This window comes from Mobula birostris, chromosome 23, assembly GCF_030028105.1.
Source record: "Mobula birostris isolate sMobBir1 chromosome 23, sMobBir1.hap1, whole genome shotgun sequence".
Taxonomy (NCBI): Eukaryota; Metazoa; Chordata; class Chondrichthyes; order Myliobatiformes; family Myliobatidae; genus Mobula; species Mobula birostris.
In genome coordinates this window covers 48,874,697-48,889,539 of record NC_092392.1, presented here as the reverse complement: position 1 = coordinate 48,889,539, position 14,843 = coordinate 48,874,697, and the positions used below count along the sequence as shown (strand labels likewise).

At 41.7% G+C, this 14,843-nt stretch overlaps 1 protein-coding gene and 1 long non-coding RNA gene across 11 annotated transcripts in view; one reads left to right on the top strand and one right to left on the bottom strand.

Annotated features, from left to right (window-relative positions):
- Window positions 1-7,768, bottom strand: part of LOC140186685 (uncharacterized) — a 57,395-nt gene extending 49,627 nt beyond the window's left edge. The window contains exon 1 of the long non-coding RNA XR_011882915.1: window positions 7,707-7,768. This is a non-coding gene — a long non-coding RNA (uncharacterized lncRNA). The remainder of the gene's footprint in view (window positions 1-7,706) is intronic.
- The window catches only part of eps8a (EGFR pathway substrate 8a, signaling adaptor), a 234,716-nt gene that overhangs the window by 42,836 nt on the left and 177,037 nt on the right, over window positions 1-14,843 (top strand). The window lies entirely within an intron of this gene.

Genomic DNA, 14,843 nt, shown 5'->3' with positions numbered 1-14,843 from the left:
GCAGTTGGATCCTGGACTTCCTGTCAGATCACCGACAGGTGGTAAGAGTGAGCTCCACCCCTCTGACTTTAAACACAGGAGCTCTTCAGGGCTGTGTCCTAAGCCCCCTCGTTTACTCTCTGTATACCCACCCATGCCTGTGTCGCCACTCACAGCTCTAACCTGCTAATTAAAGTTGCTGATGACGCTACATTGATTGTCCTAATCTCAAACAATAATGAGTTGGCCTACAGGGAAGAAATCATCTCTCTGACACAGTGGTGTCAAGAAATTGCCTCAGTGTTATAAAAACAAAGGAGCTGGTTGTGGATTACAGGACAAATAGAGACAGCCTAATCCCTATTGACATCAATGGCTCTGGGGTTGAGAGGGTAAACAGCTTCAAGTTCCTCGGCATCCACATCACCGAGGACCTCACATGGTCTGTACACTCCAGCTCTGTGGTGAAAAAGGCACAACAGCGCCTCTTTCACCTCAGATGATTGAGGAAGTTTGTTATGGGCCCCCAAATCCTAAGAACTTTCTACAAGGGTACAATTGAGAGCATCCTGACTGGCTGCATCACTACCTGGTATGGGAACTCAATCGCAGGATTCTGCAGAGAGTGATGTGGACAGCCCAGCGAATCTGTAGTTGTGAACTTCCCTTGATTCAGGATATTTACAAAGATAGGTGCGTAAAAAGGGCCCGAAGGATCATTGGGGACCTGAGTCAGCCCAACCACAAACTGTTCCAGCTGCTACCATCCGGGAAACAGTACCGCAGCATAAACGCCAGGACCAACAGACTCCGGGTCAGCTTCTTCCACCAGGCCATCAGACTAATTAACTCATACTGATCTGAGTGTATTTCTATGTTACATTGACTGTTCTATTTATTATAAATTACAATGATTGCACATTTAGATAGAGATATAACGTAAAGATTTTTACTCGTGTATGTGAAGGATGTAAGAAATAAATTCAATTCAATTTATTGCTTATTTATTTATATATATTGTTTCTTTTTGCATTTGTGGTTTGTTTTCTTGTGTACTCTGGATGAACACCCTAGTTGGGTGGTCTTTCACTGATTTTGATGTAGTTATTATTGTATAGATTTGTTAAGTATGCCCACATGAAAATGAATCTCAGTTTTGTATATGGTGACATACTGTGTATGAACTTAAATGAAAATTTACTTTGAGGACTGGCTCACGGATCCTTTGTTTCTTCCTCCTGTAGTCAACCAGTTTTTCAATCTTCCTTGTATATGCTGATTCATCACCACCTTTGATTCGGCCAACAACAGTGGTGGCATCAACAAACTTAACTATGGCATTGGAACTGTGTTTAGCCTTCACAGCCTTGGGTATAGACCCAGTGATCTATGATCAACCTCCCAAAGTACTTCATCACAGTGGATTGATCAAGTGGATAGCCAGAGACTTTTTCCCATGGCTTATGTGTGGGGACATAATTTTAAGATGAATGGAGGAACATATAGGGGGGAATGTCAGAGGTAAGTTCTTTACACAGAGAGAGGTGAGAGTGTGGAATGCCTTGTCAAGAGTGGTGGTAGAGACAAATACATTAGGCACATTTAAGAAACTCGTAGATAGACATGTGGATGTTATAAAAACAGAGGGGAATATAGGAGGGAAGGGTTAGGTTGGTCTAACAGTAGGTTAAAATGTTGGTACAACATTGTAGGCCAAAGGGTCTGTACTGTACTGTTATGTTCTGTGGGCTTCCCTTGAGCCATTTGGCTCTTGAACCAACCAGCTCTACCCTAGTCATTGCAGTATAGCATACCATGACACTTTGATCATTATCCACTAAACTATACTTAAACAAAATTACACATTCTCTCCTGTGTGTGTGTGTGTGTATGTGTATGTATGTGTCTATATAGAAATATAAAAATAAAAAAATTGTTTTTCTTGTGAACTTAGCATGTCACCACCAGTATATTAGATACCTTTTTGAAGCATAATGTTTGATATCCAGCTTGTCATTCTATGTTGCATTTCATATACTTGGCCAGTTTGCTTTTTTTAATAGTGTCAAGGTGGTGTAGTGGCATCCATGCCACACTTCAAGGTGAGTCCTCTACACATCTATAGAAGTTTATCACAGTTTTAGCTAACATGCTAAATCTTCACAGACTCTCAAGGAAGCAGAGGTGCTGCCATGCTTTCTTTGTAATTACACTTGCACGCTGGACCCAGGTCAGGTCCTCTGAAATAGTAACACCGAGGAATTTAAAGTTGTTGACCCTCTCCACCTCTGATCCTCTGGGGACTGACTCGTGGACTTCTGGTTTCCTTCTCTTGAAGTCAATAATCAGTTTTTTTGGTCTGATATTGAGTAAGAGGCTTTTTTATGGCCACTCCGCCAGATTTTCATTCTCCTTCCTATATGCTGATTCGTCACCACTTTTGATTTGGCCTGTGACAGTGGTATCGTCAGCAAACTTGAATATGGCATTGGAGGTATGTTTCATCATACAGTCATAATTGTAAAGTGAGTAGAGCAAGGGGCTTGTGGTGCACCTGTGCTGATGGAGATTGTGGAGGAGATATTGCCAATCTAAACTGACTGGGATCTACAAGTGAAGAAATTAAGGATCCAATTGCATAAGGAGGCATTGAAGCCAAGGTCTTGAAGCTTATTGATTAGTTTTGAGGGGATGATGGTATTGAACGTCAAGCTATAGTTGATAAGAGCATTCTGATGTATGCATCTTTGCTATCCAGATGCTCCAGGTTTGAGTGAAGAGCCAATGAGATGGCATCTGCTGTGGATCTGTTGCTCCAGTAGGCAAATTGGAGTGGATCCAAGTTGTCTCTCGAGCAGGAGTTAATATATTAAATTATCAACCTCTCAGAACACTTAATCACAGTGGATGTAAGCGCTACTCGATGATAGTCATTGAGGCAGGTTACCATGTTTTTCTTTGGCACTAGCATAATTGAAGCCTGAATACTGTCACCTCTTTGGCTTTACAAAGTAAAACCAAGTGACTTATGAGGCAACAAGATTTCACTTCCAGATGATGAGCTCAGTGTCTTTTATGCGTGCTTTAACTGACAGAACATGGAGGCACCTTCACAAACTCCCACAGCCTCCAAATGACCCTGTGATTTCAGCCTCTGAGGCCGACGTGAAAGCATCCTTCAGAAGGGTGAACCCATGGAAACTATCTTGCCCAAGTGTACCTGGCTGAGTACTGAAGACCTTTGCTAATCAACTGGCTGGAGTGTTTACTGATATCTCCTGTAGACTGAGGTATCCACCTGGCTTAGGCAGGTTTCATCCTTACCAGAAGAATGTGATAACCTGTCTCAATAACTATCGTGCCCTTGAATGGAATGGAAAAGTCTATTAAAAAGTAGTGGATACTTTTATGTTTGTTCTTAATAAACTTGATGTGGGTTTACATTCGAATATTTTATTACTGAGCTGCTGCTCGACACTGAGTGCACACAGTCAGCTTACCATCGTAGCTTCTGGTTCTGTATGAACCCTTCACATTGCCCTCTGGGAACTGAAGTTCTTTTATTATGTACAAATAATAACACAGGTACAGCCTAGTCCATTATGGGTAAAGCCTTCCACTCCACTGAACACATCTACAAGGAGTGCAAGAAAGCAGCATCTATCATCAAGGACCCCCACCATCCAGGCCATGTCCTCTTATAGCTGCTGCCATCAGGAAGGAGGTACAAGAGCCTTGGGTCCCACGCCACCAGGTTCAGGAACAGTTATTATCCTTCATTCATCAGGGTTCACTCACCCCAACACTGAATTGATTCCATCAGCAATGGACTCACTTTCCAGGACTCTACAACTAATTGTCGTTTCTTTTTGCGCCTTGTAGCGCATCGGGTGGCTTTTGTTTGCTGTTTTCATAGAATTTGGCTGTTTTTTTACAAGGTTGAATTGTTAGCTCGACACTCAACCCAGCACAGGTGGAAAGAGTGCAAGGAGCTGGCTGGATTTGAACCCAGGACCACTTGCCTTGAGTTCTGGTGCTGATGCCACTACACCACAGATGGGTTATCAACAACTACTGTTCTCAATATTTATTATTTATTTATTGTTTTATCTTTTGCACATTGGTTTGTGTATATTTATTTGTATGCACATTTTCATAGATTTTATTGTTTCTGTATATTCACTGTAAGTGCCTCCAAGAAAATTGATTTTTAAGGTAGTATATGATTAAACCATTAAACACAACCAAACGCGAGGAAATCTGCAGATGCTGGAAATTCAAGCAACACACACAAAATGCTGGTGGAATGCAGCAGGCCAGGCAGCATCTGTAGGAAGAAGCACAGTTGACGTTTCGGGCCGAGACCCTTTGTCAGGACTAACTGAAAGAAGAGATAGTAAGAGATTTTTCTCTTACTATGCAAACATAACTAAACTCCTTTTTCTCTATTTTCCAATCTTTACTTGCTTTGCCTTTGGAGCCCTTAAGTTTTCAGTCTTCCATTTCTTCTTTTCTCAGTTCTGAATTTTTGCTCAGCTTTGTATCGCCCTACCAAGTTGGTTGAAACCCTCTTCATCAACATTATCAAACCCACTCATGTGAATTCTACCTTCCCCTACTACATGGAGAACATTCAACCCAAACGTAGATGGCTTCAGAGGCCAGGCTTGAACCTGGCAGGCTGGACTGATAAGGCCACAATTCATTGATCTATGCCAGCTACCCTCAGTTGAGAAGGATAGGGAATGATCTGACTAGAACAGAATTGTTATGGAACTTGATGGTTTGCTAGAGAAATGATGTCACAAACTCAAGTGTGTGACCACTGAGGACTGGACTTTTGTTGATTTATTATGGTTATTGGATTTATTGAGTATGCCCGTAACACAATGTTGTATATCGTGACATACATGTAAATTTTACTTGAACTTTGAACTTCTTAAACTTTGCAAAACACAGCAGTGAAACTTTAAAGTTCTCTAACCTGGAAAGCGGTGGAGGCCCAAATGAGTATTTTCAAGACAGAAATAAATAGATATTTGGAAATTAAGGGAATTGGTTAATATGGGAATAGCTTAATAGCTTTGCAGAGTGCACAAAGTTAAAAGATCAGACGTAATCTTACTGAATGACAAAGGTGTGCTGAATTGTCTGTCTCTACCCTTTTGTTTAGGTTCTTCTGTTACAGCCGAGTCGCTGGTGACTTGGCACTGGATGCACTCCACAAGGGAGTATAATGGCAGATGACTGTCTGGGGGATATTTCAACGGGAGGGAAAATATAGATTAGAAACACTGCAGTTACTGGAAATCTGAAGTAAAAGGGGATGCAAAGTACACAGGAGAAAGGGGCAGTATCTGTGGAGTGAGAAAAATCTGAATTTAAGTTGCAGGGTTTTGACATGGATTCAACTCAGGAAACCTGCATGTCTGAGCTATGACAGACCCCTTGTGGAATTTGTGAAAAACTGTCTCTGACATTTCCGCTATACTGTTTTCCAATCATCTTAAAATTATGCCTTCTTGTATTAGCCATTAGACCCTGGGGGGAAAGGTCACTGGCTATCCTCTCTATCCATGCCTCTTAGCAACTTGTACACATCTTATCAAGTCACCTCTCATTCACTTTCAATCCAAAAAGAAAATCCCTAGCTTGGTCAACCTGTGCTGCCTGTCTTATGACATACTCTTCAGTTCAGGCAGCATCCTGAACTGAAATATCCTCTGTAAAGATTCCACAGTCCTCCTATAATGAAGTGACCAGATTTGAACAATATCGTCCAAATGTGGTCTAACCAGAGGGTTTTAGAGCTGTAACATTACATTAAAGCTATTTAACTCAATCTCCTGACTAATGAAGGGCATCTCACCATATGCCTTCTTAACCACCCTGTCAACTTATGTGGCAACTTTGTGATATCCAGGGATGTGAACCCCAAGATCCCCCTGTTCCTCCACGCTGTTAAGAATCCTGCTATTAATCCTGTACCCTGCCTTCGTTTGACCTTCCAAAGTGTATCGCTTCACACTCTTCCAGATTGATCTCCATCTGCCACTTCTTAGCCCAGCTCTGCACCAGAGTCAGAACAGGTTTAGTATCACTGACCTACATTGTGAAATTTATTGCTTTGTGGCAGCAGTACAGTGGAATACATAAAATGTAGGATAAGTTACAATAAGAAATATATAAAAGAAAATTAAATAAGTAGTGCAAAAATAGTAAGGTAATGTTCATGGCCTCATTGACCATTCAGAAATCTCTTGGCAGAGGGGAGGAAGCTCTTTATAAAACATGTCTTCAGGATCCTATGCCTTCTCTCTGGTACTAGTGAGAAATAGGCATGTCTTGGATGGTGGGTGTTCTCAGTGATGGAGGCTTCCTTTTTGAGGTTTCTCCCTTTAAAGTGTCCTCAGTGGTGGGGAGGCTAGTGGCCATGATGGAGCTGTGTGAGTTTATAAACCTCTGCATCTTCTTTCCAATCCTGTGCAGTGGCCCCTCTGTACCAGATGGTGTTACAACCAGCTAGAATGCTCCCCACGGTACCACTGTAGAAATTTGCTCGAGTCTTTGGTGACATACCAATTCTTCTCACACTCCTAATAAAACATATCACTGGCATGCTTTCTTTGTAATTGCACCAATATACTGATCTCAGGATAGATCTTCAGAGATGTTTTCATCTAAGAATGTGAAACACCCAGAAACTTGAAATTGCTGACTCCTTGATGAGGTCTGTTCTCTGGACTTCTCCTTAATGAAGTCCACAGTCAATTCTTTGGTCATTCTGGAATTGAGTGAAAGTTTGTTGTGATACCACTCAACCAGCCAATCCCTGTCCTGTCCTATGTAACGTACAAATTCTACACTATGTACAATGTCACCAATCTTCGTGTCATTTGCAAACTTACTAACTAGACTCTTTCACTTCCTCTTCCTAGTCATTTATGAAAATCACAAAGAGCTGGGATACTAAAATAGATCACTGCATGATCACTAACCTCTAGACAGAATAAGCACCATCTACTGTACATCAATCTTCTGCCTTCTGTGGGCAAGCCAATTCTCAAAGTTCAAAGTAAAATTTATCAGAGTACATGTGTGTCACCACATACAACCCTGAGATTCTTTTTCTGTGGGCATACTTAGCAAATCTGTAGAACAGAAACTGTAAATGGGATCAATGGACAACATACTGTGAAAATACAAATATAAATAATTAGCAGTAACTAATGAGCATGAGATAACAACATAAGGAGTCCTTAAATTCTGAATCTACAGAGCAAGTTTCCCTGCATCCCATGCTTCCTGACATCCTGAATGAGTCTTCCAATGGCAACCTTCTCAAATGCCTTACTAAAATCTATATACACCACAGCCACTGCTCTACCTTCATCAATGTGCTTTGTCACATCCTCAAAGAATTCAGTCAGTATCACGAGGCATGATCTGCCCTTCATAAAGCCAGGCTGACTATCCCTAATCAGTTGCTGCACATCATCATTCTTACATCTACATGTTCCACCATTTCAACCTGCTTTGCACTGACCTCACATTCATCAAGATTCCTCTCACTGGTGAATATTGAAGCAAAGAACCTTCCCACATCCTCCGATTCTAGGCACATGTTTCCCTCTTAATCTCTGATTGGTTCTGTCCTCAATCTAGTCATCCACCTGTGCTTCACTTACGTGTGCAACACATTGAGATTATTCTTAAATCCTACTCACCAAGGCCTTCCCATCAGTGCTCCCTCTAAGGAATATTTGTGTGTGCGCACATCTTTTGCTGCTAGCATACAAAGGAATTTAAATTGTTGTCACCCTCTGTCTCATTGGCATGTTAAGAATATTTCATGATCGTACACAATCACATTTCCTTTTACGGTTTCTGATGCAGATGGTGTTGACAATGTGGAGTTTGCAATGATTTGTCTTCAGATTTTAGAACTGGCTTATTTATACTGTTTTTATTGAAGTTATTGATTCACTACGTTGAATTCCAAAGAAGCAAAGTGCCACGAAGTGCAAGAGAACTGCTACTTGATTTAAAGTGGAATGGTTTAATGAAACAGTAGAAAATACTACTCCAAAAACCCATAAGGTCAGGAACGTGCAGTTACGAGAAATATTTGTGTACAATACAGAAACTGGTATTTCCTGCGTGTATTGTTGCGATGCAAAAGGGTTACTTCCATTTAAAAATTCACTGCACACATGTTATTGTCACTGGGCAAAAAATTGCACAGCACAAGATATTTGCATGCACTGGCCATTACAAGTTAGAGGGAACATTGCTTCCCATGTTTCCTTCTAGCTGTCAAACCCCTTCTTCAGTTCCTTCCTGGTTACCTTATAACTCTCAAGGTCTGTCTGAGCCTCGCTTCCTTAACCTTGAACATTAATCTTTGTTACTCTTGACTAGACATTCCACATTTCTTGTCATCCATGGTCCCTTCACCCTATTGTCCTTTCCCTGCCTGAACGGGACAAAGCTACCTGGAACCTCATGTGAATGCTCCCTGAACCTACACATTTGTTGTGGATTTCCTAGAGTGCATAGTTTCCTAATTTACACTCCCAAATTTCCTGCCTGATAGCATTCACCCTCCCCCAATTTAAATACTTCACCATACATACTACTCCTGTTGATGTCCAAGGCTGTGATGAATTTTGGGGAGTTGTGGTCACTATGAAATGCTTACCCACAGATTCACCTTAGCAGATTCGTTGCCTAGTACTAAATCCAATATGGTCTCTTTAGCCAGCCTGTTCATATATTATATCAGGAAACCTTACCGGACACACCAAAAAAATTCTGCCCATCTAAATCTTTTGCACTAAGGAGATGCCAATCAGTATTAAGGAAGATGATGTCACCCATGACAACAACATTGTTAGCTTTACACTTTTCTAAAATCTGCCTCCCATTCTGCTCCTCAATATCTCTGTTCTTATTCAGGGGTCTGTAGAAAACTCCCAATACAAAGATTGCTCCCTTTCGTTTTCTGACTTCCACCCACACTACCTCAGTAGACAATTTCTGCACAACATTCTCATTTTCTGCAGCCTTTAGACATTATCTGATTAGCAATACCATTTCTCCCACCTCTTTTACCTCCTTCCCTGTCCCTCTTGAAACATCAAAACCTTGGAACTTCTAGTAGCCATTCCTGCCCTTGTGACAGCTAAGTCTCAGTAATGGCCACAATGTGTAGTTCCATGTATTGATCCATTTTCTTAGTCATCTCTCTTGTTCCTGATCCAACTTGTATTAAAATAGACACATTCCAATCCATCCAACTGACTACAATTAAGCCCTATTCACTGCCTATTCTTCCTCACAATTTCTCTTGCATCTACTTTTACACCAATTGCTCTATCCTCTGACCTATCAATTTGGTCCAAAACCCCTGCCAGCCTAGTTTAAACCCTCCCCAACAGCTCTTGCAAACCTGCTCACAATGTTATTGGTCCTCCTGAAGTTCAGATATATCCCATCCCTTCTGTACAGGTCATATCTCCTCCAGAAACGATTCCAATGATCCACAAATCTGAAACCCTGCCCTCATACCAATTCTTCAGCCATCTGTTCATCTGCCGTATCATCTTATCCTTGTCCTCTTTGGCATGTGGCACAGACAACAATCCAGTGATTGTTACCCTTGACACCACCTTTTCAGCTTCTTACATCGCCTCGCTTCGTATATTCCCTCTTCAGGACATCACTCCTTTTCCTACCTATGTTATTGGCACCGCTATGTACCATGACTTCTGGCTGCTCACATTCCCCTTTAAGAATGTTGTGTACACAATCGGAGACGTACCTAGGAGCAGCATACCATCTGAGATCTCTTTCACTCCTACAAAATCTCCTGTCTGTTCCTCTATCACCACCGCTCTCCTCTTCTCAGCCCTTCCTTTACAGAGCCAGACAGAATGCTAGACACCTGATTGCAGTCGCTTTCTCCTTGCAGGTCATCTCCCCAACAATGTCCACAGTGGTATGCTTATTATTGAGGGGAATGGCCAGAGAAGTACTCTGCACCATCCGATTATTTTCTCCCTGCCTCCTGACAGTCACTCAGCTCCTTGCCTCCCGGAACTTGGGTGTGACTGCTTGCCTGTAGCTCCTATATATGATCTCCTCATTCTCCGAATGAGCTTTAGGTCATGCAGCTCCAAATCCAGTTCCCTAACATGGTGTGTAAAGAGCTGCAGCCAGGGGCACTTCTCACAGATAGCAATCAGGGTGACTAGTGGTCCCCCAGATCTCCCAGATCTTGCAAGAGGAGCACACCACTGCCTTGGGATCCATTTTCTCTACTCTACCTGGGTACTAATAAAGAAAAAAACCTCAATCAAGCCTGCCTCTTCTCGTCAAAACCTCTTGAACCATATCCCTATTTCCTCACTTAGTGCTGTCCCACTCCCACAATACCCACTCTGCTTAAACATAACTATATATTGGCCCTTGCCAATTGTCTGATAACCTAAGCATTCTTAAGCTCTGCAGAAAGTCCCAATCTGCCCCACTTGCTTTTTAAATCTGGCACTACTCACCACAAGTAACAGCTCCTGTGCTCCCAAGCTCTGGTACGGTTTCATTACCTCTGCTGTCAATTTCCACCTGGCTGTCACTTTCACATACCCGTTCTCAACTCATGCTATCCCTTTCTGAACCTCTAGATCAGGGATTCCCAACTTGGATCCCTCAGATAATGGTAGGTGTCCATGGCACCACCAGGCACATCCTCTCTAACCCTTTCAACTTTCTAAGGGGAGTATGCCTACCCTGATTTCTTTGTTCATTTTTGCAGTTCTACCAATATCCTTTCCCTTTCTCACAGTAACTATCATGCACGAGATATGATACCTGCCCTTTACTACATTCCTACCATCCATGGAGGCAAACACTCCAAATGAAGCTGTGAGTCATTTGTGTTACTTTGGATTTAGTAGACTCCATTTGGGACTAACAATGCTATCTTCCCTTCATTGGAAAATCAAATACATCTATATACTACTAAAACTCTCATGCTCTGTCTGTCTGTTTGTGACCTCCAATTAGCGCAAACGGTGCATTACAACGGCAATTTTTTTGGCTAAATCGAATTAAAATGCACTAACTTACAGAATGCAGGCAAAGTTCAGGGTTACATATTCGTATAAAATTGCTGATTCGCAAAAATCAACAGGCTCCCTTTCACCAGAGAGCTGATCTGCCATCTTGGAAATCGGGACACGACAGCCCGACGCATGCGCACGCCCAGCCTCAGCAGCGACACCTACTGGAGCAAAAGGGCAGGGTAGCTTTATTTCGAGGGGTCACATTCTGCTGATCACCATCAGCATGCGCAGGGTTGGGGCAGATCTAATTGCCACCCATCAGTAAGAGATAATTAAATCTTATTGTAATGACATACTTCGAGACACCCATAAAACCCTTTGCTGCAGTCAAAGGACAGCGGTGACTATATCACATCCATTTAGGAGAGCGCCAACCACATCATCAAGAATAAACAGCATCCTTTGGTGTTAGTGCTTCGTATCTTCTATCCAGCATGAGGGTAAAAAAAAAATGGTTAGCCTAATTACGCAGCGTGGAAAGGGAAGGGGGACATAATGGTCAAGAGATGATGCCAAATGTCGTCGGGAAGCATCAAGGAGAGGGAGAGAACAGGAATCAGATGAGGCCAGGGCCGCACGACTCCAGAATCAAAGAGTCAGGACAAAAAAAGATGAGAGAAGAAGAGACAGGAGGAGAGGCATGCACGTCTCCAGGATCAGAGTCAAACAACAAACAGCAGAAGAGATGAAGAGACGGGGGATGAAAGGGCTGCACGTCTCCAGAATGACAACGAGGGGCACAAGAGTGGCAGATAAACCAGGAATGATGCCATTAAAAGTGTCCTTCGTTAAACGAGGAGGAGCTCTATTTGCTTTCCTATGTGTTGTGCTTCTTTAATAAACTGAAGTTTTCTTCTTCAGTTTCCAAAGCAAAGCGATACCAGTAGCATTCAGGAAAATTTAATGTTCATTCTGGTCACATCAGACTGCAATACCCTTCTCTCAAAGAGTGCCCCAACGGGTCACCCCATTGTCTAGTATTACGTAACAGTGTGCTTTGCAAACTGGTTAAGAGTTGTAAGCATGATCTCAACTTTCCATCCCACTCCAACCTCTGCCTTCCCTCTTATTCTTCCAATGAAATCCAACATAAACCAGAGGAATAGCATCCAATCTCTTGTTTTGACGTTTTATGGGACTTGATGTTGAGCATCTGTTTCAGATACCCATCTTTCCTGGTTTGTCTCAGCATTGGCCAGTTCTGTAGCATTGACTCTATCTCTCTCTGTTGTCTGACTTATAGAGTATTTGCAGCATTTTCTGCATTGAGAGAGACAAAAGATTGCCGATTCTGGAATCTGGGAGAACTCAGCAGTTTGAGTGGCATTTGTGGGGTTGGAAGGAATTGGCAACATTTCAAGTTGAAACTTTGCATCAGGACTAAATGGGATAGCTTGTATAAAGAGGAGAGGGGAAGGGTTGAGACTGGAGTCAAATGTCATTCGTGAATCAGAATCAGGTTTATTATCACTGAAAAATGTCATGAAATTTGCTGTTTTGCAGTGGTACAGTGCAAGACATAAGTTACTGCAAGATGGACTATTGAGAACTCTCATGCATGGTGGGGAGGGGGGAGAAGCTGTTATTAATGTTAAGTGGGTGTCTTCAGTGGTAGCAATGTGGATTGGTGCTTGTCTTTAATGATGGAGGTGGCCTTCCAGAAGCACCAGCCCTTGAATATGTCCTTGTTGGAGGAGAGGGTTGTGCCTGTCATATGGAACCCGCTGAACCTTCTGCAGTCTCTTATGGTCGTATGCATTGGAGGCTCCATATCAGGCTGTGATACAACCAGTCAGAACTGTATTTACCTCAGATGACTGGTTCATGTTTGTTATCTAATGAATGAGGCTACTTGTTTGCTATTTACATTGCATGCTTACCACTGCAAATGATATTGAACTTGGGGCTTTCAGTAATAGTAAGTATATGATGGAATAGTTACATTGTTTAAGGATCAGTTATAATTAATGGAGGGTGATGAATGTTATCAGAGAGTCCCACAGTGAAGCTGACTAATATAATTTGCCACTTTGGTGATGTTTCATACATAAAACTTGAGCTTGTCCATTTTGCATTTATGGCTTTGAATTTTGTTAATTTTGGTAATGGTGTAATTTAAAAAATGTCAATTGTATTAAATAAGAGCTAGAAGCAGTTACTGAAAAGCCTCCGCAATGAATTATGATGTCTACATACAGTGTTTTCATCAACTTTGAGACATCTTTTTGAGTGTCATTTCCAAAGATGTACTTGGGGGTTACAATCCCAGTAATGTATAAATAATTGCAGTGCAGTCAAATGATTGGTTTTGGGATTCTTCACAACTTAGCATAATACCAGGCGACCTTCATTTTTGCTCTTATTTCTGGAAAAGTGAATCATTCAATCCTGAACTAAATACTTGTTCTTAGCAATACCTTGTAAAGCCCTGCTGAGTCAAGTGGTAAGTTCCAGTTAATCCTCGCATGCTTCAACAAACACTTAATGCTCTGTTTTGTTAAGTTACCAGATGCTTTGGATTTATCCGTAGTCATATTTTCCCAAAATATTTGGTTAATAGCCTCAACCTTTCCTCAAATTGAAACTGCAAATTTTTATGAAGTACATATTCCTTTCCTCTGCTTGAGTGAGTTCACGTAACCTCAATTGAAGTCTGATAGCCAGTAGAAGCTCCACAATACTGTACGTGGCCTTTATTTGACTAATCTACCTTTTCCAGCCTTGGTAAGTTTAAGTTTTATAATGTCCTGCTCTTGCTTCCATTATTGCCATTGCTCTGCACGTTCCCTTATTGTCCCACACTCGGTGACCTCAAGTTGCTCCTCATACCCTTGGACAGTTAGCTGTGTTTCTTTTTGCAGATTTATCCTTTATCTATGGAATCTATGGAATTTGTTGCCACGGGCAGCAGTGGAGGCCAAGTCATTGGGTGTATTTAAGGCAGAGATTGATAGGTACCTGAGTAGCCAGGGCATCAAAGGTTATGGTGAGAAGGCAGGGGAGTGGGACTAAATAGGAGAATGGATCAGCTCATGATAAAATGGCGGAGCAGACTCGATGGGCCAAATGGCCTACTTCTGCTCCTTTGTCTTGTGGTCTTATCCTTACTACTACACCTTTAGAAAAACAATGTGCATTCAAAGACCCATATTCAACAATTCAGGACCAGCTTCTTCCTCTCCACTATCAGATTTTGGAATGATCCATTAACATTGAATATTACCTTATTATTCCTTTACACTGTTATTTTTGTAACTTAGATTTTGTCTTTGCATTGAATTGCTGCCACGAAACAACAAATTTCACCTTGTACGTCAGTGATAATAAACTTAATTCTGTTTGTGAGGAACATGCTGGCATAAGACCAACTTCCCTGTTTGTGCTGATGATTTCTAACTCTATTTCCAAACATTTCTATTGCACAGAGATCATCTGTGCTTGTCAGTGTCTGTCTTGCACCAAGTGATGTCACATATTCTCTGCTAACGACAGCCTAATTGCCGGATTCTTTGTTTTTGATATCTCTTATCACCTCTGTTCCCTTATCATTAACTGCAGCCTGTGCACCGGTTCAGGCATTTTGAGCATTCTTTCAACCAGAAAAAAACCTTAAACTCCCAATTTTGTCAATTTGTCTAATTTTTGTTTTTTGGTTGTGGTTGGGGAGGGGTGGAGTTGGAAAGCTAGGCATTACTATCAAGGCTAGCATTATTAACTCGCTCTAATTCACCTTGGACA